Source organism: Pithys albifrons, chromosome 8 (genome assembly GCF_047495875.1).
Source record: "Pithys albifrons albifrons isolate INPA30051 chromosome 8, PitAlb_v1, whole genome shotgun sequence".
In the NCBI taxonomy this organism is placed as follows: Eukaryota; Metazoa; Chordata; class Aves; order Passeriformes; family Thamnophilidae; genus Pithys; species Pithys albifrons.
Window position 1 is genome coordinate 3,457,553 of NC_092465.1, and position 24,742 is coordinate 3,482,294.

A 24,742-nucleotide genomic window follows, 5' to 3' on the forward strand; every position below is an offset into this window, starting at 1 on the left:
ACAAAGAGATGCTTGGTAGGAAGACAGGACAAGAATTTTAGAACTACAGCCCTTCCTGACAAAGCACAGGAGTTTTTGTGTAATTGCAAACACATACAAATTAAAAGAAGACTTGCAGTTTTGCCTTCTTGTTATTGATAATATACCACCTAGTGAAGTCCCCAACAAACTTAGCATGTTCTCCTCCCAGAGATGTACTCACAGGTTTGAAAAAAGAAGACATCTGCTTGTGCCTCTTTTGGCTTTGACGACTACAAACTTCATTGAGTTCCTTTTAATTTCTCACCTGAGACAGCTTTACTCCTGAAATAAATAAAAGTCCTGTTCATTCTTTCTAGTAAAGGTCTTCAAATACAGAAGATATAAAAGAAGAAATAAATAAAAGAAGAAATGAATAAAAATTTGATTGAGTTTAGCACATTTGCCTACATGTGAATGATGTGCAGTTTGTTGCTACCATTAAAACCCTCCATTGACAAATCACTCCCACTGAGGGTCAGAGGTCATGTCTATACACATGGTACTCCCAAAACACTTTTAATGTTAGATCAAACAGTGTTTAAAAATAACTTTGTCTAACCAAGGACTGAGTAAAACTTGTGAAGTACTTGGCCTTGTAATTCAGAGTCATCATCATCAACAGGCTTTCCCTTGGATAGCACCTTTCATTCAAAGATCTCGGAACACTTAATTTAATTAAGCCTTTCAACAATGCCATAATGCAGCCAAATGTTATAATAACTGCTTGTAGGAGTTTGAATCTGAGACAAAGAGAGGTTAAAAGAGTCTCCCAATGTCCCAAAACGAATTAATAACATCGCCAAGAAGAGGCTGTAAAGCCTCACCACAAACCACGCTTCTTCCCTTCTCTCCCACCCTGTCACACAGACATGAGTGGGTTTCTGTGCCTACCAGTCTGCACTGGGGATGCTCTTGGACCCTCCCCACTTTCCAGGGAGACCAGAAGCAGCCTATGTGAGAAACAAGCCGTGAGTTATCAGCAGGATTAGCTGCACCCTCAAAGGGAAGGTAGTAAAATGTACATCCTCTCTCCAGAAACAAGATGAGAAAAGATCTCACGGTGCTTTGCCCCACACCACCACTTCCTTTGGGTTACCTTGGGAAGTGGGACTGTTTGCTGTTTTCCCATGGCTAAGGGCTGTGAGATCCTTTACGGTGCATTAGTGGTCTCTTTTATAATCTGAGTCATCCAAAAGGCTGACACTGGGAGAGTACAGTCACCTTAGCCCCATGTGGGGAATAGCTTCAGCCCTGAGGGACGAACATCCTGTCCTCGTACCGGCACAATACTCTGCACTCTGACTTTTTCTAGGAGGTCCCTGCATTCAAATACTGTCTCATCCCTATTCCCTTAGCCTGGGAGATCTGAGGAGCATACAGGCTGCAGTGGTATGGCTCCAGGCCATACAGCACACACTAAGCATTACCATATGTCACAGAGGCAGCTAGACAAAATCTTCCCTGCAATGCGAAGAGGAGTGCTGGATCCATGCAAAACTTCACTAGTTTAAGAGCAAACAGCGAAGGTTTTGTAACACAAAATCAGTTTACTGCTGAGCATCAGCAGCTGCTTTGAAATTTACATTTACTTTCTACAGAACATAAATGAGAAGCAATTGATTTCTGAGCCGCCTGCCAAGACCTGAGATGGGGATATTTTTTCCCCCCAGCTTTGCTGCAGGGTTTCAAGCGTCATGACCTGCAGGTGGAGTGACCACTGGGGCCTGCAGCTCCCACCCCATTGCTGAACGATAGCTGGAACTCATGCATAAGAATTGCCCAGGGTTCTGCAAGAAGGATTTGTTCTTTATTCCACCCAGGATTTCCTTGGCATGGAGGAGCTCCAAGGTTAAATATTTGGCCTTTTTGTTCTGGGGACTGGCACAAGGGAGGATGCACTGCAGGAGATACATCATGTGCAGGCAACTTGGGGTCTCGTCAGGAAGGCCACGTTCCATATTTCTCCATCTCCACAACCTCACGGACACAAATGTTCAATGTCCATCCCAGTCCCAGGTTTATAAAAGGCCATGCTTTCACTGGTTCCAAATTAAACCATCTCCACAGTGGGATTGACGCCACTGAAGACTGACATTATACCTTCAATTTGAGGATAAGATAGTTATTTGGACTAATTTCCTAGTGGAAAAGCCCTATGTATTTGAACAGTGCTGAAAATAAGTGAGGTCGAGCAGCGTTACAAATAAAATCTGTGTTTCTGGTGGTACCCATTTCAATAGGACCACCTGACCAAAGCCCAAACTCCAGGAATATTATGATGCTCCAAAAAAACTGACTTTTGCTTTTAAAAACCAGCCCCTGCTCCTTATTACTGAAAAGTTCAAAATGTGAGATTTACAGCTGAAAAATAAAAAAGACAAAGAACAATTCCAATTGTATTTTTTAAATCTAATTATTTTAAGCATTATTTGGAATGTCAGAAGATGAATGCAACAGTGCAAATTACACACAAATTCTCACAGAAAGGAAATTATGTGAGTTTAAATGACAGTATAATGGCTTAAGCTTATTTATATTAATTAAGCACATCAAAATAATATGTGACTCTTAATACATAAAACAACATTAAAATAGAATAGCTGTTTTCCCTTAAAGGTTAAATGGTCTTGATTCTTTACAAGTGCAAATGAGTGTCATTGTCATTAATTGCCATCGTCATTTTTGCTCATGTTTCCTGCAAATGCAAGTCTGGGAGCTTCTAGCACGTATATTTGGCTTTAAACTCTCTGCCATGAAAGATCTTGGTCACAACATGACCCACACATGTAGAGAAGAGCTTGCAGACAGACCTTTGGTGCAACACACTACCTGGCTCAGCTTACAGGTTTGATGGAAGGCTCTGAGCTCTGCAGGTATTTCCCTCCAGCAACAGTTCATTGTCTTCATAGCACATAATGAAAAGTGCATCTTAAATTTTATTTTAATGAGCTGAAATCCACAGTCCTAATTGGTGTACACATGACGTGGTTTCAGTTACGAGATAAACAATTTACTCCAGTTTCAAGGAAACATCGGTTAAGGTTTTACGAGCCTCCCAAAGACGTTGGATATACCCACCCCTCTTGTTTGTTGCAACAGCTACGGCAAAATAAACTCCCAGCACATCCTGTGGTGGCCAAGCTGAGCTCTTTGTCCCAGCCCTGCTCCCACCCACCGCCCACCAGCCCTGCTGCCCCAACCGCTTCGCACCCAGCTCAGCCAAAACCCCGCCCGTGCTCCTACAGGTGTTACATTTTTTGCTCCCCCCAGTGACCAGTTACGGTGCTATTGGACTAAAATAATATCTCTAAAAGCAATGTGCTGGCATGGCTGAGAACATACATATAAGGCCACTGAGGTCCACACAGTGAGGATTGCACAATAACCCATTAAAATAAACATTTGCAACCACAGATAGCTGGGCTGAAATCCCTGCACTGATACAAATAACATCTGGACAACTTTTGTATGCATCTTCCAGCGTAAAACACCCTTGAGAAAAAATAGAAGGCAAGCTAAAAGACAAAGGACCACTAAAGATTTTATTATGCTATGGGTGTGGTGCCATAAATTTGAGGGGGATTCAGGCAAGAGTTGCCAAGCTTGAATTTAAACAGCATGTTGTTTTTAAAAGTTGTAACATTAGTGACGAACAAGTCAGTATTCTTACATAATTAATCCAGTGTGAAATAGAGTGACTGGAAGATATCCAGTGGTTTAAAAATAACTCAATCTTCTTTAAGATCCACAATACTATAGGATTTAACATTAAGGCACAGGAAGTGAAGGCATCTTGGTACAGAGCATGTTGTTTTAATTCCGCTAAAGCTTTATGAATTCAGCTTAAGCAAACTCACAGTACAACAACTGTGCCTCATACAAAGCAAGGGAGGTTCCTCTCTAGTGGGTCCCAGGTTTAATCCCTGGGGTTTTTCCCTCCACCCTACAGCATTCTCTCTGGCTGAAGGTACCATTAAAGAGACAAAAATAGGAGTGTTTGTTGTTGTTTTTTTTCAAAATGGTAATATTTAACTGGAAAGACTGGGAGAAAGGCAAAGATATGCAGGCAAGCTAAAGAGCATCTTCATAAGACATATAATCATGGTTTGAATTTGAATGAACTTTAACATCCAGGGTTATTCGTTAGTGGTGTTTCCAACTGGCAACAAGCACGAGTGCAAACTGGAGATGCAGTGTGAGTGGGGCTCAGTGTAAAGATAAACAGCCAAAAAAACCCCTTATTCACTGTGCTGACCTGAAGTCACCACTTACATTTGTAAACTGAGGGCCCAATTCTTCAAGTTATTTCAACAAAAATCTCCAACAATGCTGCATGCAAATGTAAGACATGGTTACAGTCACTGTTCCTGCAAGCTGCATACATTCTAGTGGAATGTTCCCTGCCCATGGCAGTGGAGTTGGACTTAGATGATCTTTAAGGTCCCTTCAATCTCTAACCATTCTATGATTCTTTTATTCGAACCCTCCCCTTGTGTGTCCAGATTTGGGCACAAGGTCCAGCCACAGCTACCTTAGGCTATGCTTGTTCTTCTGTCCAAGTGAAATGGATTCACCTCACAGCACATTATTTTGGTGCAATCTCCCAGGCTGCTTCCAGCCCTCCTGCCTGTGCTCAGCTCTCACCCAGATGTTCTCCAGTGCCATGGCATGAGCTGCTGCTGCAAGGTGGATATCTGGGGCAGGGTCTGGTGAATTGGAGAACTCTACAAATCTAATCCAGAGGGCAAATGCATATGAAGAGTCTTACATCCATGACAACGGCAGGGAATGTCTCCCCTCAGGCATATGTGGCTCTTTTGCATTGAAGTGCTTAACACCCTCTGTTCACTCTGAAATCACAGGAGGCACCAGAAACTTGTCCCAAGTGAATTTTCATGTCTGAAGCATCACAGACCTTCCCCAAACCTCCAGTGTGCACAAGGATATCATGTTTCTTGCAGCATAGAAGTTGGTGGGAGTCCAGAACCAACTAAACTCTTTATTTGAAATTAGTCTCCAGAAAGCTGCTGGTTTGGATGAAGTAAGATCCAACCAATTTTGAACCATGTTTGATGAGTGGTGCTGCTGAGCCAGATTTTAGGCCAACTCCTCTACATTTATGTCCGGTTATCAAACTGGGAATGGGTGTCACCTGTGGCCACCAGACTGGTAAAATCACCATGTCATGCTCCCACGTCTAGCTGGACATCTCAGTGACATTCCACTATCCACTGCATCATCCCACTGCAAAAACCTACCAGAACTATGATTATTCCAGAGAATATGTGAATTCCTGATAAAGGGAAATAAAGACTAAATCAATAGATGGAAGGTGACTCTTCTTTAGCTTAACATTTCCTCTTTGCCTGGCTTGACATACAGGATGAGAGCAAATACATCAAAATTGTAATCTTGAATGATCAAAATAAATCACACACAATTGATTTTGACTAATGTAAAACTAACTGAATACATTTCTGGAAACAGTACTTATGAATTAATAATAGTGATTAAGATGAATTAAACACACAGACTAAATTCTGCTCTACAACATGCTGACTTCCATGGAAACTGTGCGTGCATTTAGGGGCTGAGTCTAGCAAGTTAATTCTGAATTATTTTTTATCTGTTGAATAAAAGTAGTACGTTAAAAAGAATTTATGTGACTAAATAACATGCTGAACTTATCAATGTTTATTAAGCTTTGAACATTATTTTCTCTAATTAGCAGTTTATTTGCTTAACTATGCAAAAAGTGGCTTTGTAAAACCCATTATTGCTGGACTGCAGCAAGACTTAAATAAACAAAGGTGCAAGAAGTTTGACTCAAAACAGTATTTTTATTTCAGTAGATAAGGATAAATTCAAAGAATCATTAGTCCTATCTCCTATTTTGCACCTTCTTCACTTTTGCCTATCCTAAAAATTCCAAGCTACAAATTCTCCCTCTGCTCTTACAGTATTATATCCCAAGTCTGACTCAGAAATATTATGACATCTAAAATTCATTTATATTTTTGTTGTAAATTTTTCTTTCCATATTCCTGTCCTCGTAAAAATATATATTTATATGTAAACACATATTTTTACATGTATTTTATTTCTATGTGTATAAACATGCAATTTTTTTCATATGTATTTGTCTATTTATCTCCACAACAGATTAATTCTTTATGACAAACTTGTTCTTGAACTACAAACTGTGAAATTTAGAGTAAAAGAAATGGAGTAAATTGAAATGCACCGCGTGGCATCTCCTGTGAGGGTTTACATAGGTACATTTAAGAAAGAGAAAAGATTGACTCAAGCAAGTTCAAGCCCATCAGGTGGAAAAATGGTGTTTAAGACTGGGCATGAGAACAGAAAAAAGGAAAAACTATGGAAGTGGAAGTAAATACAAAATGAGCTACGTTGCCATATGGGTTTCTCAAAGGTAGCATGTGTCAGGCTAACTTTTCCTTGCCTGGTATCAGTTCAGATTAATTCAGATGAGAACATCTGCAAAAGGGCTTGTAGGTGAGCAGAGGAGAGCCTGTGTTATCAGAGGAGAGTAAACCAGCTGGGCAAGCTGAGCCCAATATAAACAAGGCTGAGATGCAATTCTGTCAATAGACAAACCAATGGGGTTAAAAGAAGTGGGGATAAGACCTGCTATTAACACAAATATGAATGGATTTCATCTGGCAGGTAATGGGCTTTGGGAGAAGCCTGATGAAGGGACCTGACAGTGTGAGCACACCTGCAGCTGGCCCCTCAGGGCATGGGCACAAGCATTGAATGAAAACAGCAGGCCCAGGGGCTGTTGAATCTTCACCCATGGGATTATGAGATGTGGGAGTTACCCAATTCTCAGAGGGTCCCTGCCTGTTCCATTTTACTAACATAAAAGTAAATTATTTTTAAAAAACACAGATCTGTAACTTTTCAATATTCAGATTGAAAAAAAAAATAAAAAAAAAATAATAATAAAAAAAAAATATATATATATATATATATATATATATATATATATAAAAGGGCAACAAATTTTGCCAACATTTTCTCACCACAACATTTCCCCTAAATGTAGAAGGCTTTGAGGTGAGCTCATTCTGGCCCTCCAGTACCTGAAGAAAGCCTACAAGATAGATGGAGAGAAACTTCTTGCAAGGGCCTGGAATGACAGGGAAAGGGGGAATGGCTTCAAACTGAGACAGAGTATGTTTAGACTAGATATTAGGAAGAAATTCTTCCCTGTTAAAATAATGAGGCCCTGGCACAAGTTTCCTGGAGATGTTGTGGCTGCCCCATCCCTGGAAATGTCCAAGGCCAGGTTGGATGGGGCTTGGAGCAACCTGGGCTGGTGGGAGGTGTCCCTGCCCATGTCAGGGGTCTGGAAGAAGATTATCTTTAAGGTCCCTTCCAACTCAAACCATTCTGGGATTCTATGATTCCAAGATTCTATAATTCTATGGTTCTATGACTCTATGATTCCATAGCTCTGTGATCACCATAAAATACTTTTTTCAGTAGAAAACTCTTTAAATTTTAGAAGTTCAAGACAGAAACAGGCAGGATTTCCAGATGGGACGTAACATTTATACCTCACTGCTACTGGTCTACCTCCTCCAGAGAACCCAGGACATGCTTGGGTTACTCTTCATGTTTCTGGTGATTAAACAGCCCTTGATCTCACCTCCTGTTAAATCCTAATGATGTCCAATACTATATGGATTTCTCTGCTGGATGGTAACAGGATGATGTGCTGATCCCAGTCCTCCTTTTTGCCATAGACTGGACAGGATCTGGCTCATGGCCAGGACATTTGGGGCAGGCACTGGAATAGTTTCTTGGAGACACCAATGGCTCTTCTATGTACAATCTGAAACAACAGGTTTGGCAAATATCTGCTGCTCTTTCCTCAGAGCTGATCTTACCTTAGGGCAGTTGGGTGCACCAGATGCTCTAATTAGTAGACCATATCAGAACTTTTCTAATAGAAAATATCCTTTCCATGACAAAGGAAACACTAGTTGGTTTGAAGAGTTTTCTTTCTGCGTTATTAAAATACAACTTTCTGGGTAATTGGTTAAATTTTTCTTAATCAATTTCATTTTAATCGACAACTTGAATTGGGAATTTCTAAAAATAGGATATTTTTGGAAATCCATTTATATGAAAAATGTTGTGGTTTTCAATTTTCATCCAAGAGTTGGATTAATTTCTTTTCCAAAAAGAGAAAACATGTAATGGGAAGGGATTTCCACTTTCTAGCCAGCCATGGCATTTAGTGGTATTACTGTAATTATTTTCATTCCTTTTATGTAGAACCATTCATAAATACCCTAAATTGTAGCAAGGAGTACACACAAGTGATTTTTTTAAGAACAGGGTAATAAAAAGCAGAATCATAATTTTTAACAGAAAAAAACCCCAGTAAATTAAAACTTTGGTTTGAGGTCAGAACTTGTACAAAAATGAAATTACTGGACAGGTCAAAATATATTAAAACTGAAGCTTTATAGTGAAATAATTAACCTGAAAATAATTAAATGTATTTAAATATTCCCAATGTTTCCAACTTTTAGAAGTTGTTATCACATAACATAAAGTAAGTGATACACTCTAAACTTGGCTCTTGCTACTCAGGATGCTGAAGGCTCTCCCATACAATCCCTGGATGGATACAAGCTGTATCTGACACAGGAGCTTGCTGCTAATTGGTAGAGACCAATGACAAATTAGATAGAAACATCTGACATCCCGATAAAATAATCTGTAGCTTTCAAGACTCTGATTTCTACTAATCCCTGGAAACAATTAAGGAGAAAAGAATTTGCAACAGAGCTGACCTGGTGTTTGCAAGTAAATAGCACAAAGAAACTGCTTGAAAATGAAATTCCTGAAATTTAGATGCCATGGTTTGAAATTCCTGTGTCAACAAGTAAAAGAAATCCAGAAGAAAGTTCCCGAATGCAAAATGACATATTCAGAATGAGGGACAGCTGAAAGAAGGCGGCAAAGGTTGGAGTTAACAAGGTCTACAGGTATGTTGTGAGTGTCTTGGATGTTAATTCAAGTACCTGCCATGGGAGCCAGTGATAAACCAGGTGTTGATACCACATCTGGATTCCACTTGGCAGAACATCTGGCCTATAGTGGTTTAATACACGGTATATGAAGCTAAACATGCTATTCATAGAACAGGCTAATAGCTTGTATTGATATATACATATTTATTATTTAATTTTCCATGTTTCTGTGAGTCCACAGGTTGCACGGAATTTGATGAAATATGTGTGTTTTAAACTAAAAGAGCAGCATTAAAGTGTTTGCTTAGGCTTGCAAAGGCAGACTTTCCTTCCCATCATCTGTGTTCCTCTTATCAGTGAAGACTTCCCTTTCTCCTTCTTTGCCAAAATTTCGGAGCTACAAATGTTATCTGCAGCATAATGAAATCCATCTGCCATCACCTGATGCAAAGAAACTCAGTTGGCAACCTAAATCTTGCATTAACATAAAGGTGAGGTATTTCTTTTCCTGATGGAAGCAGCATACAGCTCTGAATTAACATGGTGTATAAGACTTAGAGGATGGACACTCCACTGTTGGCACTTGTTTTGGTGTATAAACTATCTACTGGACTAGTATAAGCCAGGAACCGGTGCTACCAGAGTTTGTGCCCAGAAAAGAGGCACATCACAGAGTTTGTGTCCAGTAAAAGTTTGAGAAGCTTATGGGAGATTGGAGACAAAACATCTTTAGAGGATCTGTCAAATTCATAGAATAATAAAATGTTTTGGTTGGAAGGGACCTTAAAGCCCATCTCATTCCAACCCTTTGCCATGGACAGGGACACCTTCCACTAGACCAGGTTGCTCCAACCTCTGTCCAACCTGGCCTAGAACTCTCCCAGGGATGGGGCAGCCACAGCTTCTCTGGGCAATCTGTGCCAGGGCCTGCCTGCCCTCTGAGTGAAGAATTTCCTTCTAACATCCAATCAAAATCTCTCCTTTTCTAGTTTAAAACTTTTCCTCATTGTCCTATCACTACATGTCCTTGCAAAAATTTCTGGAATCATGAGCGAAGTAGAAAAGTAAAAATTACAATAGTCCCCAGGATACAGAGGAAAAAAATTTTTGCAGATACTATATTGCCTTCAATATTTGCAGCAGGAAGAAGCCCCACATCATTCACACTGTACTATCCCCATAAACATGTTAAATGTTCTGCCTATAACCTTTGCTGAAACCTGAATGAATGAAAAACTTTCAGTCTAATCATTTACAGATCATTAATGGGAAAAGTGATTATTTGCCTTTAGAGAAGATATCCACTGAAAAATGATGACATTATGAGCTCTTTAAAGGGATGCTGCAGCTTTTATAGATGCTCTTGGTGCAATTCATTTCATGAACTGTGTGTGGGAAGGCTTTACCACTGTCATTACAGATAAATGCTATGGCTGGGCTGGGAACACCCGTCTTGGTGCAGCAGCATCTTTTGGGTTCCACCTCCTAAATGGAACTGATGAAAAGCTGAAGCTGAGGTGAAGGTTTGTTGGTGAGAAGAAATGACAGAATTGCTTCTGCCTGGGCAAAAGTGAAAATCTGAGAGCTCTGGGCACCAAAGGTGCACAAAGGGAAATGATCTTGGCCTGGGAGCTGGGCCCTGGAGTTTGCAGATCAATCCAGCCACTGCAACTGCATCAAACATTTCAACAAGGTGATTGACCTACTACTTGTGCCTGTGCAATCCAGTGGTCTGTTTGTCTGAAATAATAGAAACACCCCATGTTTGTGCATTGTCCACCTCCAAGCTTAAAATCACATATCTGGATCATATTTAAAAATTACCCAGAAGAGTCATGTAACTCATTATAAAAGTGATAATATTTGTTAAAAAAATAACTGCATTACTTACTCATATTTAATAACCAGAATAGAGCATTTTTCCCCCCCCTCCAACAGTGACATTTTTTACACTCTCATTTTTCACTAATACCGAAGACTAAACTAGCTCAACACAGCTAAGATTAAATATTTCATGTGATATCAGCTTTTTGGCAGCCATTGGATTTGTGTACCCATCAAAACTTCATCTTCTGAGAAAAGAAAGAATTAAGAAAAAAAAGTCATTTACCCAGTTAATTCTGTAACTATCGATTTCAGTGTAAACCCCCTCCTCTTTATAAGATTAATTTTGTTCTTCCCATGCCCCACAGAAAAATCTTGTGAGCAGAGAAAAGCAGCTATCAAAGGGATACAAATGAATCTACTTAGATAATTGTAATTCCAGTCAGACACTGGCACCATGTAGTTCATGTTTTATCATAAGGGACCAATTTCTAAGATTTAGCCATCAGTCTAAAGAGGACAACACAGAATTTCATTCCCAATATTGCAAAAAAAAAAGGCAGAGTTGACTCCAGTCAACGAGACTGTACTTGGGACTTGCAAGACCTTTGAGTAAGAGGGAGTTTTTGCACTGTGAGAATAAAAGCATCTGCATCAGCCTTGTGGTGCTAGTGTTCAACATGTACTTGTGTATAAAGTGAGGACCTCCTGACCATTTGGGCCATCAGTGGTGGGTTTGGATGGGTAACAAAGGCAACGACAATGCAAACCTGAACACTGAATTACAAACATCTGCCCTATATTTGAGAAGTAACATCAAACAAAAACCTCACCAGTTTCATGTATTTTGTAGTGGAATCAGCAGAAGGATTTCCCCCTCCTCTTTTTTTTCTAATCAAAGACTGATTAATTAATTCTCATTATCTCCATCTCTGTCACAAAGATAGCATGGTGACACTGTCAGAAAGCTGTTGTAATTTGCCTCAGGCATGGCTGTAATTTGGTGGTGGTTGAAGTGATTGCTCGCTATTTTAGTAGTTCTCATCACCCCCATGCCCACAGAAAAACACTCACAGACTAGAGCTGTGTGCACCAGTGGGACAGAAATAAGTGGCAAAACCAGTACGAGCCTCACTGTGCAACCTCGAAATGAGAAGAACTCAAGAGAATAAATCACAACCTCAGACGCTCCCACAAAAACACCAAAAAGCAGCTTCAGACCAAGTCAGGACAGGAACCAGCTTGTAAAGCAAAAAAAAAATGTGCCCTTTTCCACAGCAAAACGTATTCAGGGAAAACTTCTATGCAGTGGCTGTTATTGGGGCAGAGAGAAGAGTGAATAAAACCCCTCTCCTAGCAGACTTGCAGAGGAGCAGCCCACTAAAAGTGACCACATCAGGAAGCAGTCCCTACCACAGCTCCATCAGGGTGAACTGAGACAACACCACGAATGTGGGAGACCAATTGGACCGACCGTTCCTGGCAGGGCACAGCGCGAACCGAAAGCATCCGTGGACAATTGAAACCACATTGCATGAGTCCCCCTCGAATCACAAGGTTAGTGCCGACCCAGCTTTCAACTCAGTGAGCTACATAAACCAGACGAGGTACAGCAAACAATGGCTCATGCGGGTGTCCCAGATTCCACCAACAATGTTGCCCACATTGGTGGTGACTCAATTTGTTTCCATCATATGCTCTTTAGAGTCGCCTCTGGCAGCTTTATTTTTCATGCTTCTTTTCTAAATGACAATTATCCAACAGCAGTGAGATGAGCTGGCACCCAGCAAAAAGCATATGAAGCTCCATTTTCAGACCACACCTAATGATTCCAGGTTTGAGGGTTGCTCCTCCTCTTCACCCCTCTGGCTCAGTTTCAGGGTTCAGCTCATAGCACAGCATCTTCTCATACCACTGCTCTGTAAAGCAAAAAGATTCAGCAATTACTATATGCAACATTAAAAAAAATGAAACGGATATTTACCTTATATATACACATACCTGCCTTTTATATAGAGCTGTACTACATCATCTTTAGTGCAGAAGCAGCAAAGTACTCAGAAGAAATAAAATAAATATATATCTGACCTCAGTAAGAAAAAAATCTTCTTTTTCAGTATAACATACTGTAACTTGAAGTTTGCTCTCCCAGCATTATTTGTTTAATAGAAATATTTTCTGTACCACCTTGTTCTGGCAGAAAGTCAGAATTTGCATTTATATGAGGTAGTTTATCAAATATAACATACAGAAGTCTGTTAAGTACACATTGCATTTTGTTTGTGGGAAAATCTGTTTGTATTTAATGTAGTTTTTAAATTAACCTTAATGAAAGCTTCTGAAAATTGTTGTTCTAAGCATTTGAAATATGCAACAAGAACTAGTGGAAGACATAAACATGTTTTCCATTATATGTTATCAGATAGTCCAAAATTACTACAAAAAGAATGTGGGACTATGTTAAATTAGAAAGATAAGCAAGCATTTAGTTAAAAGGCAAAGGTCTTTAGAAGAGTAAAGCATCTGACAGTTAACCCCAACATCTTATGATCTCCTACCAAGAGTAGGACAGCACTTGCAGAATACAGTAGGGTGTTTCAACCACATCCATGGCTAAGAGGGAAAGAAAAAGAAGGCATGTTTCACAGAAATCCCGTGGTGGATGTTTGCTCAGTCCAATATTTAGAGAGTGGTAACGTAACCCATGGCCACTTTTGAAGATCTGACTAAACCAGAATCAAATATGGTTTGCCCACAGTATTTATTATCTTTTGAAAAGAACCAACCCAAACATATGACCATTACATATGGCCTTATAAGAGAAAATTTATATATCATCCCTTCAATGATCAAAATTGTATTTGCTGTTTTCCTTTGCTGATTTAATTTTGTCTTTTAGCATAAGACGGGTCATTTTCTGTTGATAGTCACAAGGGTGGCTTCATGAAGAAAATAATGCAGGGAGCAAAAGCCCACATTTTTTCCATCTTTTCCTCATATAACCAATTAAATTTATTACAAAGAATAAAAGGATAGTGTGGAAAAATTGCCAAACAAGGACAGGCATCAACAGGATGTTTAACATGTCATGTGAGAAGTGAGACTAGAGACAAGCAGTACCTAAGTAGCTCATTGGTGAGTTGTAACAATAATCATTCAAAAACCAGCAATAAAAGCATCACTGGTAATGATCAAGTAAGGGAAGGAAAATCTGACTAATGACTCTGTCTTACTATTCTGGTAACCCTTTGCATAGAGAAAACTCAGTAAAATCAGGTTTTAATCAGGGCGATATTTTTCTGGAAACTCTTTCTTCCCAACACATTCTGGCACTTAACCAGTGCTTGAATAACATTCCCACAGCAAGTCTTGAGTCAAGCTTCGTTCTCATAAGCAATTGCTCTGGAAAACAGGAATATCGAAGGGCTTTTCTCAGAACACCATTAACCTCTCTCACATATAAAAAGGGGTAATACCCACTTAGCTGGTATTGCAGCCACAGTTTTGAAGATGAAAAGTTATAAGCTCTAGGTGATGGAATTATGTATGAATCTGTCCAATGTAAGAGCCAGCCCCGCTGAGAATCAGAAGCTGCTCTTTGATTCCCTCTGACTTATGTTTTCTCACTAACACAGTAAAAAATTGGGTTATTTTTGGTTTTATTTTGGAGCATAATGCAAGCAGGGCAATCAAGCTGTCGTGGAATACTGGAAATCCTGTTTTAGAGCATGTCCTCAGTATCTTGTTTAAAGGGAATGATTCCCTGTAACTGAGAAACAGATCACTGTGCTCATAGGGTGGTCACAGTGCTCCAGCTCTGCTTTGCATTAAAAGTGGAATTTTTAATAGCCAGGGAGGAGAAAAGAGTTGAGAAGCTGCAGTATGAACATTTTGCAGTAGAGTAGAGACCAATCCTGAACACCACGTAAGCTCATTTCCTGCAGTGCCCAGGGCTTCTGGGGTTCTTCTCAGCTGTATCAGATGAAGGGTGGGTTGGAAACAGAAAGTTTGGGAGATCCAGCCTCCCAGTCCTCCACCCTTTGGCTTTCCTGAGATTTCTTGGAGATTGTTAACCACAGTTACAGCCGTGTGGAACGATACAAGCCCTTGGATCCCCCTGTGCTACAACTTGCAACTCTAATGTAAAGAGAAGAGAAAGCTCCCACATTTCATGGTTTTGGCTTCATGACTGAGCCTGGAAGTTTTAAGAGGTTGACTCAGTTTTCCATGTTTGCAGACTCCAGGCTGTAGGTGGAATGGGGGATGTTGACTTCTTGGGAACAGAGGACTGCTGAGAAGCCAGACTGGGTGAGGGGAAGACCTCAGAACAATAGCAAAGAGCTTGGGGACATCTTCCATTAATAAGAAACTTCTTGGCATACATAACAGCTTAGGAAAACTTAAGAAAGGTTTCTGAGCCTTTCCTATATAGCCAAAAAAGAGTATTTTTAGGCTTTTTTTTTTTGAGAGAGAGAACAGAACAAAATTTGCATATTTTTCGGCACTGTGGGGAGAGAGATGGAACTAAGTTTCTGTGGATAGGCCAAAAAATAATTAAGGCAATTATATACTGTAAAGGAATATCTTATGCTATTCCTAAAGGAAGACTTTTGGCCAGATAGAACTGATGACAGATATTTATTTTCTTCTTTCAGCATTAGTAGTCCTAGCTGGCAATATTACAAACACTTTTCAGTATTTATATGTGTTACTAAGGTGTCATTTTTATTCTGTTTAGTGCAGAATTTTTTCACACATTAATATAATCCACATTTGTTATAAGAAGATATTAAAACCTATCTGATGGCAGAGTGTGGAAAATAGTGTGGAAAATAGGATGAGCAGAGGTTTGGGGCAACTTTGGAAATATCTGGGGTTGCATCACTAAAGCCAGACCATGTAACTTTAACATAATGGGGAAAACTACCTGGGAAAAACACCAGAGCTGGAGAGTTATGGCCCATGACACAGAAAGGATACAGAGATCTTTGAGCAGGAAGCTATTTGGCAGCCTTTCTGCCTTAGCTGGCTGAGAGCAGCCCAGAGCTGATGCAGTCAGTGGGTAGGAGAGTCACTCCCAGTGAAGAGTTGAGAAGGCGAAGGCGGTCCCAGCGAACTATCAAGAAATACCGTTTCGAAGTTATTATGTAACGTTGGGGTCAGAACTGAAGATAAGAGGCTGATGCATCACAAGCCTTAGCAAGCAGCCAGTGTTAGTATGTTTGCATAGATAAGGAAGATTTGGCGTGGTACACGGGCATAAAAACGAGGAGCCAACACGAGCTGAAACGGAGCTCGGAGCACCACTGCCAAGAGATGTAATTCTTGTCTTCATCTCCTTTGAATATCAAGGTTTATTTAGTTTACAAACATATGGGTTTTCAAAGCTATTACAACTGTGACATCGATTTAGAAGCTCCAGACATGCAAGAGGTTAAGATTAGAGCTGGCCAGAAATTTTCTTACAAAACAGAATTTTGCATTTTAGCCAGGATTAGTTAAGACAACTGAGCCTTACAACATCATCCTGCCAGGTGAAAAAATTACTCACTTGACAAGCACAGTGCTGCTGGAACGAGTCCTTTTAAATTGTATGTTTACATAAACATTTATGGAGTGTTATTAATTATTAAGAAAATATGTGATAGGGAGAATTGCACCTTTCAACTGCTCAGGCAAGGGGAGGGCACTTTGGGAGCTGCTACATTCCTTGGATTTACCAAAATGATGAGGAGGCTTTTGCATCTCTATACAACAGGGTAGATTATGTTTTCATGTTGTGCCCTATACCCACTATAAACTGAGTTTTTTTCAAAAGCTCATAAAAACTGAAGGACAAATGCTTTATATCTGAATTTAATTAAAATTGGCATCTAAAAACAAAAAAAAATATCATAAGCAAGGAAAAGTTTTTTCATAAAAAAATTCCTTGCTGGCTATAAAATGAATGCCCAAATATTAAAATCACAGAATTATTTAGGTTAAAAAAGACCTCCAAGATCGAGTCCAATCTTAATACTACTACTAAAAATATTAATATTAAAACTTCTAGTAATAAACCCCCACATCTGTAGGGGATTTTCACAGAATAATTTCACAAACCTTTTTTACAGAATTATTCTGAGTTGGAAGGGACCCACAAGGATCATCAAAATCCAACTCCTGGCCCTGTACAGGACAGCCAACGCTGTTTTACCCACTGAATATTTTGCAGCCTAAATATCCTGCTACAAAAAGTGAAAAGAAGTGCAACCCTCTGCCAAATCATCACTACACTCACAATCGAAGAATTTTGGACTTCAGCTCAATTCACTCAGACACTGGGGATTATTTGGGCAGAACCCGAGATTACAAATCAATGAGCACTGAGCAGCACATGTGTATGTTCCAGTTATGAAAGCTGCTTAATGATTAAAGTCATCTATGCTTTAAAACAAACAAACAAAAAACCCAAACAAACAAACCAAAACCCAGCAAAACTGATGTCGAGATCTGAAAGTATGTCTGTGGATTGACAGGGCAGAGGTTAAATCCAGATGAGGGTCACTCAAGCCTGGTGTTAGTCTAAATGAGTCCAGCATTAATGCTGAAAAATCCTGGTGATGAGCTCACCACCTGTCTGCTGCAGAAATCCAACCACCCAGCCTCAGTTCAGACTTGGGGTTTACTTGCATTTAAAATGCTTGCACTCTGCTAACTGGGGAGAATCTGCCTTTTTATTTCAATCACTGTAACTATCTTTAAATTACTTCTGTCTGTTGCCTTTTGGAAAGGCACCATTTCTCACTGCAAGTGCAACAGGATGCTTGTTCTTGAGAAATATGGCAGAGAGCAGTTCCAGGATAGCAGGGCTTGAAATGGTCAGGAAAACAGAGCAAAACCTTTCTGCCTTTTTTATTATTTTTTCCTTTTCTTATATATTTTGCTTTTACATTCTGATTTGCATTATTTACAAGGGAAGTCTGAAAAAGCTATAGGAGAACTGCAAATTGTCAGTCATAGCCGTGATGACAATACTCACATTTATGTCCTGATCTCTAATAGAAAAGTGCCTTATTGACTCAGAATTGAGCTTTGTATAACACCAAAGGGTTAAAATAATCAGCACTTAAAGGGAAGAGGAATAGATCACTTGCAAAACATATTATATTATTTGATGAGAACTTGTAGGGTGGATGTAAGCTTGTTATCATTCACTAAAAGATAAAATTTGCTGCAGAAGGTACACACTTTGCAAGCGTAGAACAGCTAATCTCAGACCACTAATAGATTTAACCTTGTATATTCACAGATATTTAAAAGTGTTATGGTTTGAAGGTCAACTCCGCTGTCTTCGAGTACAAGGAAAGCAAAGAAAGGAATAAAAATTAGAAAGAATTAATTCTTCAAAAAGTTTTTACAAATCAAAACCCCGCAGTTTCACACTGAGAACAAAAGAAGCATATTAAACACCAAAGTTTATCAAGACAAATTAGGTCCCAGTTTCAAATTTTCTTTAATCTTTTGCATCTGAACATTTTTTTGCCTCATGCTGTTTTCCCTAGTTAAATGTTAAAATGAATTCTAGCCAATACCATTGACTTCCTCCCTTAAAAATATTGAGACACATAATAAAAAATTAATTACTTCCCCTAATTTCCGTGTGATTCTTTAAAAAGATGTAAAATTCATTTAAAGTAAGTGGTGACTTTGTCTTTGAAGATCACGACAATTAACATGGATCAAAGCTTAGGTTCTGTAACGATGATAGCTTATTAGCATAATGAAATTAACTTAGAGACAAGAATCTTTAATAGGTACAACAAAAACGCTTTAATAATACTTGAAGAAAATTATGTATTTGCTAGAAGTACAACAGTTTCAGACTTTCTATCCAATTAATAAGTTGTTAATTAACTCCTTCTCCAAACAATGTGCACTTTAAGTTAACATCTGCCCATTGGATAACACTTTCCCATGGTATTTTTTTTTAAAATACTGTAGAACTGCAACACTGTTTTACTGGGAATTCCTTGTAGGACTGTTCTCATAGTAGGGAAACAGGACTCAAATATAGTAATATGCTTTCTATATCCAACCAATTAAAGAAAAGAAAAGGCTTATTTAAAAGATAGGGAGGAGGAATGAGTAATTCCTTAATTATGGCTGCATTGTTTGTGGCAGTGCATAGTTTCAGATTTCTTTGCATTTTCCATAGAAATTATTTTCTACAGTTCATATGCCCCTGCAAAATGGCTCTCTGCTGACTGCAGCCTTATATAGACTGGTCTGGGGAGCAATTTTCATATCTTTTTGAAATATCTATTTATAGTTCCATAGTACAAGATTTTACAGTCTTATTTTATAAGACTGTAAATCAATAACCATAAGTTTGGAAGATATGGAGCAGGAAGGTTGTTCACAAAAAGTTAAAATAGAACTTTATGTATAAAAGTGGTATTTTCATAGTCTTTGCTTTGCAGTGCAGGATAATAAGAGCTTTCAGCACTTGAATTTTTAATTAAAATGACACATTTTTGTTTTAGGGGCTTCTGCCTATATAGTGGTTTGGGGATCAAAAATTTCACAGAGCATTTTACAAGTGGATTTGGACAATACACGTGACTCTGCACTGCAAGGGCTGCTTAGGCCAATGATGGAACAATTAAATAGGACTTATTTGAAACAAATGAGTTATTATATTCTATTGGGTCAAGGATTCATGTTTTAATAAATCCTTAATTACAGTAACTTTTCATTTAATCTGGCAAATTCTAAGCAAGTTAAGAATTTATGAGAGTTGGAATCAGCAATAAAAAATATGCCTGTCTGCCATTCTGCTCAGGGCCACACAGGTTGAACTCATTTTGAGCAGTGTGGAAGCCAGGAATGTATCTCCTGAACAGGGCACTGCAACATGGTTACATCTATGAATCTATAAAATAATATTATGTGTGTATAAAATATTATTTTGTGTGTATAAAACAATATTATGTACGTACAAAGCAATATTGTGTATGTATAAAATTATGCTTCAAATTAAATTATGCAGAAAATTATGTAGAGAATTATTATATTATGGTCATTATTAATAATAATCTGGAAATTCCTTTTTTTTTTTTTTTAGAAATAACAAGAAACCAACAAAAATCAACCAAACACAAAACCTTCAGCATAATCATATTTCTAAGGTGGGTTATTTTTTGTCTTAGCAATCTTTTCTACCAGGAACCTTTGTGGGGACACAAACCTTTTTGTGCAACTCGCAGCCAAAACTCTTCCAGCCACTTCTGGTTAAAGTCAGGATTTCTATTTCTGATCATGTGTGGGGTTGGCCAGACTCCTCTCCGCTCATGGTATGTGGCTGTTAGAGCACAGACACCTTTGAAAACAGACAAAACTGAGTCTTAGTGCATGTCTTCATATGATAATTTTGGAATTTGAATTTTGGAATTAGAATTTGCTGCTGCAACAGCACCTTGAGTACATTTCTGCCAGTTACAGGCAAACTTTTTCTCCTCTAGAACAGCACTCTTATGAGTAATAACTAATTCATACTCAGCACACAAACATAGCACAGACTTTGCCATCCAATAAAAATCTTTTTCTTTGGGATAGAAACAAGGTGCATCTAATAACTCACATACATAGAAACTGCATGACAGTAGAAAGAAATTGAGGAAACTGCTGTTTTCTGCACAGAAAGAGGCAACACAAAGGTTTCCAAAGGTTGTTGCCTCTTTACTGAATATAAATATGCAAAGTCCTGGGAATTAAAACTGTAGCTGGCCGAAATTCCTTTGTTGTTGTTTTCTGGTTTTTGTTTAGTTTGCCGTTTAGAAAGTTACTGGGGTGTTTTCTGGTTTGTTTGTTGTTTTTGTTTTTTCTTTTTGGTTGGTTGGGAATTTTTGCTGCACACTGCAAGCCCCTCTGTGTGGCCTGACAGCAGCTGCCCATGAGCTCACCAAAGCCCACTCACAAGCCATGATCAATAAGAGTGATGGGGACAACACAAGGGGCACCAGATGCGGTACCAGTTTAATCAACAGCTTCCAGGTCTACCTTATTCCCCGGATCTGGGGCAGTTCTCTCACAAAAATTGTTGCAGGGATTAGTAATATGAGGAGCTCTGTAGGCAGGAGGTCCTTCTTGGAGGAGGTGAACCCAAAAGCTGGCAGGATTTGGGGCCATGCCCTGGGAAGTCCCCGTTCATGACCAGTGTGGGTGACTGAGCTCTCCAAAAACTGAGCCTACCCACTTCCAGCAGAACATTTCTAAAAACAAAGACATTTCCTTTTAACTACTTGCTTTTGGCACACCAGGACTTTTGAGGTAAAACATTTCCAAATTGTAAATCCATCAGATAATTCCTCAGTTCCAAGTTCCTTGGTCTCCAGGAAATATGATACAACTTTGGCTGGGGAGTGCAGTTGAAAGAACATCATCACCTATTGACTTTCCTGCATACTTCCATGGCATACCTATTTTTCCCTGGATGACTCCCAAGCTAAGAAAACTCTCTTTCCTTGCTTTAACAAAATCCTGTGTCTAAGCTGTACAAGATCCTGAGTGCAGGCCAGACACATTACATGTTCTTCTAAATAAGACATTATTATTCTTTACGGGAGGAAAAAAACAAAAGATCAGGCTCTTCTCTGAAACTAAGAAATGTACTTACTGTTCTAAATTTTGAGTCAGTTTATATATAAGGTTCTTCTGGAGTTTTACTGGTGATTGATACAATGCCAGAAGGTACTAAATTCTCATTTTTAGTGAATGACCACTGCACAGAGCTGCCAACCATGAGTTTCCTTTATGATAACAAAGAGCTTGCCAGGATAACCCTCCGTAAAAATTGATGCTGGCAAATGCAGTGATATAAAGATAACCAGTACAGCACTTCCATTGTTCACACATGGTTTCATTTTTTGGTCAACAGATATTATTTTTCTTGCCCAGTTTGTCCTTCCAACAAGGTGCTCCAGTCTTTTTCCTATTTTGGATACAGAAAACTTCATGACTAAATCATGAGTATATATGCAATGCAGGGAGTTGGCATGATGCAGTGGACACACACAAGAGCAGGATTTGTTGAGAAATGGTGACATAGCAGGTTTTTGGCATTACATAATAACCTTCTTCATGTATCCTATTCCAAATTATCTGCATAGAAATAAAAAAAAAAGAAAAAGTGGGTCCATTTCCAATTGATTAATCCCTTTGAAATATCACCATTCCCCACCAATGTGGTGGTGTTAGGCCCAGCTTTCTATGATTTCTCTAAGTTTCTCCCTGGATTTGTGTTTCTCTCGATGGCTCTTTCTAATAGTGATGTTGTTCCTGACTGTTTTCAGAATAATTTGCATGTTTTCCTCACTGCATGGGGAAAAATGAAGCACAAGTTTCCTTGTCTCCAACTTCACACCCGAGCACAAAAACATTTTCTCTTTTATTCCTATTCCCCCTACCCTGCTGCAGAGCTGGAAATGTTGCTTCAGATATTTGTGTGCAGCATCCTGGAAAAACATGAGCAGAAACTCCAGCTGTGAATCGGGAAAGTAGGATTAGGTAGAAGAGCAACAGGTATCATCCCTGTGATACCCATAATCTGTGGCTGCCTCATCCCTGGAAGCATCCAAGGCCAGGCTTGACAGAGCTTGGAGCAACCTGGACTAGGGGAAGGTGTCCCTGCCCATGGGCAAGGGAGTGGAACAGTCTGAGCATTAAGGCCCCTTCTGATCCAAACGATTCTGGGATTCTATGACCCCTTCTCTGAGAGAGCTGTTGGTCATTTTTATATGTTTTATATGTTCAGTGCCTGACCACCCCCTGAGGGAAGAACCTTCTCCTGATATCCAACCTAAACCTCCCCTGTCCCACCTTCAGGCCATTCCCTCAGGTTCTGTCACTGCTCCCCACAGAGCAGAGATCAGTGCCCGCCCTTCCTCTTCCCTCTCAAGGAAGTTGCAACTGCAATGAGGTGTCCCCTCAAGTCTCCTCTTCTTCAGACTGAACAGACCAAGTGATTTCAGCTAATCCTTATACGGCTTCCCCTTCTTCTTTCACTGTCTTCATAGCCCAGATTTCACAATTTAGAGTGTCAGAGTCCTCTCCAGCAGTCTTAACTTGTTACTTGTGTTATATCAGCAAGAAAAGTCAGGCAAGAGCCTGCTCCATGTAGCACCCCCTGCTGAATTACAACCCAGTAACACGAGCCTCAGCATCACACTCCTCCTCTTGGCCCTCATTAGTGAGCACTTAGCATTCTCACCCCGCTTGTCTGGTCTTTAATAAGAAGTAAAGTTGTTTGTTTATTTTATACCTATTTAACTTGTCGTTCAAGATTTGCAGAATGCCATCAATCTTTGCCTCAGTACATTGACCTCTCTTTAATTGGTGGGGCTCTAAATTCTGCACAGATGTTATTACTATGAATTTAACTTTATATAGCAAGAATTTTGGTGCTGCCATATGCCGCCTTTTATGAGCTTGCAGTTTGCTATGAATATCCATGACTAATGCTTTTGACCCAGGTAAGCCCATGATTATAGAAGGTAAAAAGTTTACTAAACTTTATTGCAGCACTCTCAGTAATTTTACCACCAACAAATGCACACATCTCCCCTGCCTCTGTGTCGATATGAAAAACTGCTTAGCTTTTCTAAATGTATCTGTCAACATCTACTGTCATTTGGGGACTCTCATGAGTCAGCCAAAATTTTCTAGATTCATAGATTGCATATCAGAGGGGAGAAGTTTATTTTCTTTGATATCCAGCATAAATCAGATATTTTTATGGTTTTTTCCTAGTGGTTTCTAGTTTGTTTCAGGGTTTGTGAGGTTTTGTTGAATCAATCAGGACAAAACTTTCTGAAGGTTAGTAGGAATTAGCCAAGTGCTAGAATTCAAATACTTCTATTAAGTCTGTGTTTCAAAATCCAGACCTGTATCCTCCTTTGAGGAGGAAGATATCACTATCCTCAAAATTGATTTAGTTAATATTAAATAATGTTTCTTTGATAACTGTAGATGCCTCATTTCCAGAACATGCACTTGTATCCTGCTCTGTACAGGGAAAATCCACTGCCATGGAAGGTGGGACTCGGTGTGCCAGCAGTTCTGCCCTTCTCCTGGAATTATTTATTAAGCCAGTGGTGAGCAGCCAAGTTTTCTAAGGGTGGTTAAAGTAACTCCAAAGACATGGACTAGTTTCCTGTAGATCTTTTTAGAAGGTAATTAGAAATGAAAGGCAAAACAATAAATAGCAAATTACAAGGCCTGAAAGTCAGATTTAACCCACTCTGTATTAAACTGCTGACATCTGAGTGTGCTTGAAGTGACTTACCAGGGCAGTTCCAGGTCACATCCCATACTGTAATATCCTGACTGCCATAACATCCACAAGGAAAATCAACAATATGTCCTGCCAGAAAACCACATTGACAACCAAAGGTATTAAAACTTTACCACGAACTATTTTCCATACAGCCATTGAATATTAACTAACCTGGTAAAACAAGAGCACAGCGAGGGGATGTTTCATGTTTCCATTAATCAGTAACAGATTGAAGGTGAGCCCAGAGTAAATACTTGACAGTGATAATATGTGAGTCCATTTGTTCTGCACTGAATAACATTGTTCTGCACAAATATCAATTAAAAAGGATCTAAGTGATGGCAAAGGAATACTGGTCCTGCATTGTTAATATTTTGGTCAGCATGGCAATGCTGAAGTCAAAAGTACTTCTTTTGACTGTGCTAAATGTTAGGAAAAGGATTCTCATCTCACCATACAACCAGCCAATCTCAATCCCAGTAGGCTCAATAAAGTAATACAAAATAAAACCAGTATGAGGTAACAATGAAGTTTTTGGGCAAAAATCTCCCATCTTTTTCTTCCCAGATAA

The 24,742-nt window shown here is 39.2% G+C and overlaps 1 long non-coding RNA gene across 1 annotated transcript; it reads right to left on the bottom strand.

The window, feature by feature from the left end:
* Nucleotides 1-230: 230 nt before the first annotated feature.
* On the bottom strand, nucleotides 231-24,397 carry LOC139675330 (uncharacterized). Its single transcript, XR_011698472.1, has 4 exons — nucleotides 24,343-24,397; nucleotides 20,086-20,217; nucleotides 12,679-12,775; nucleotides 231-303 (listed from the first exon to the last, which is right to left on the bottom strand). It is a non-coding gene; the product is annotated as an uncharacterized lncRNA (long non-coding RNA).
* Between the last annotated feature and the right edge of the window lie 345 nt (nucleotides 24,398-24,742).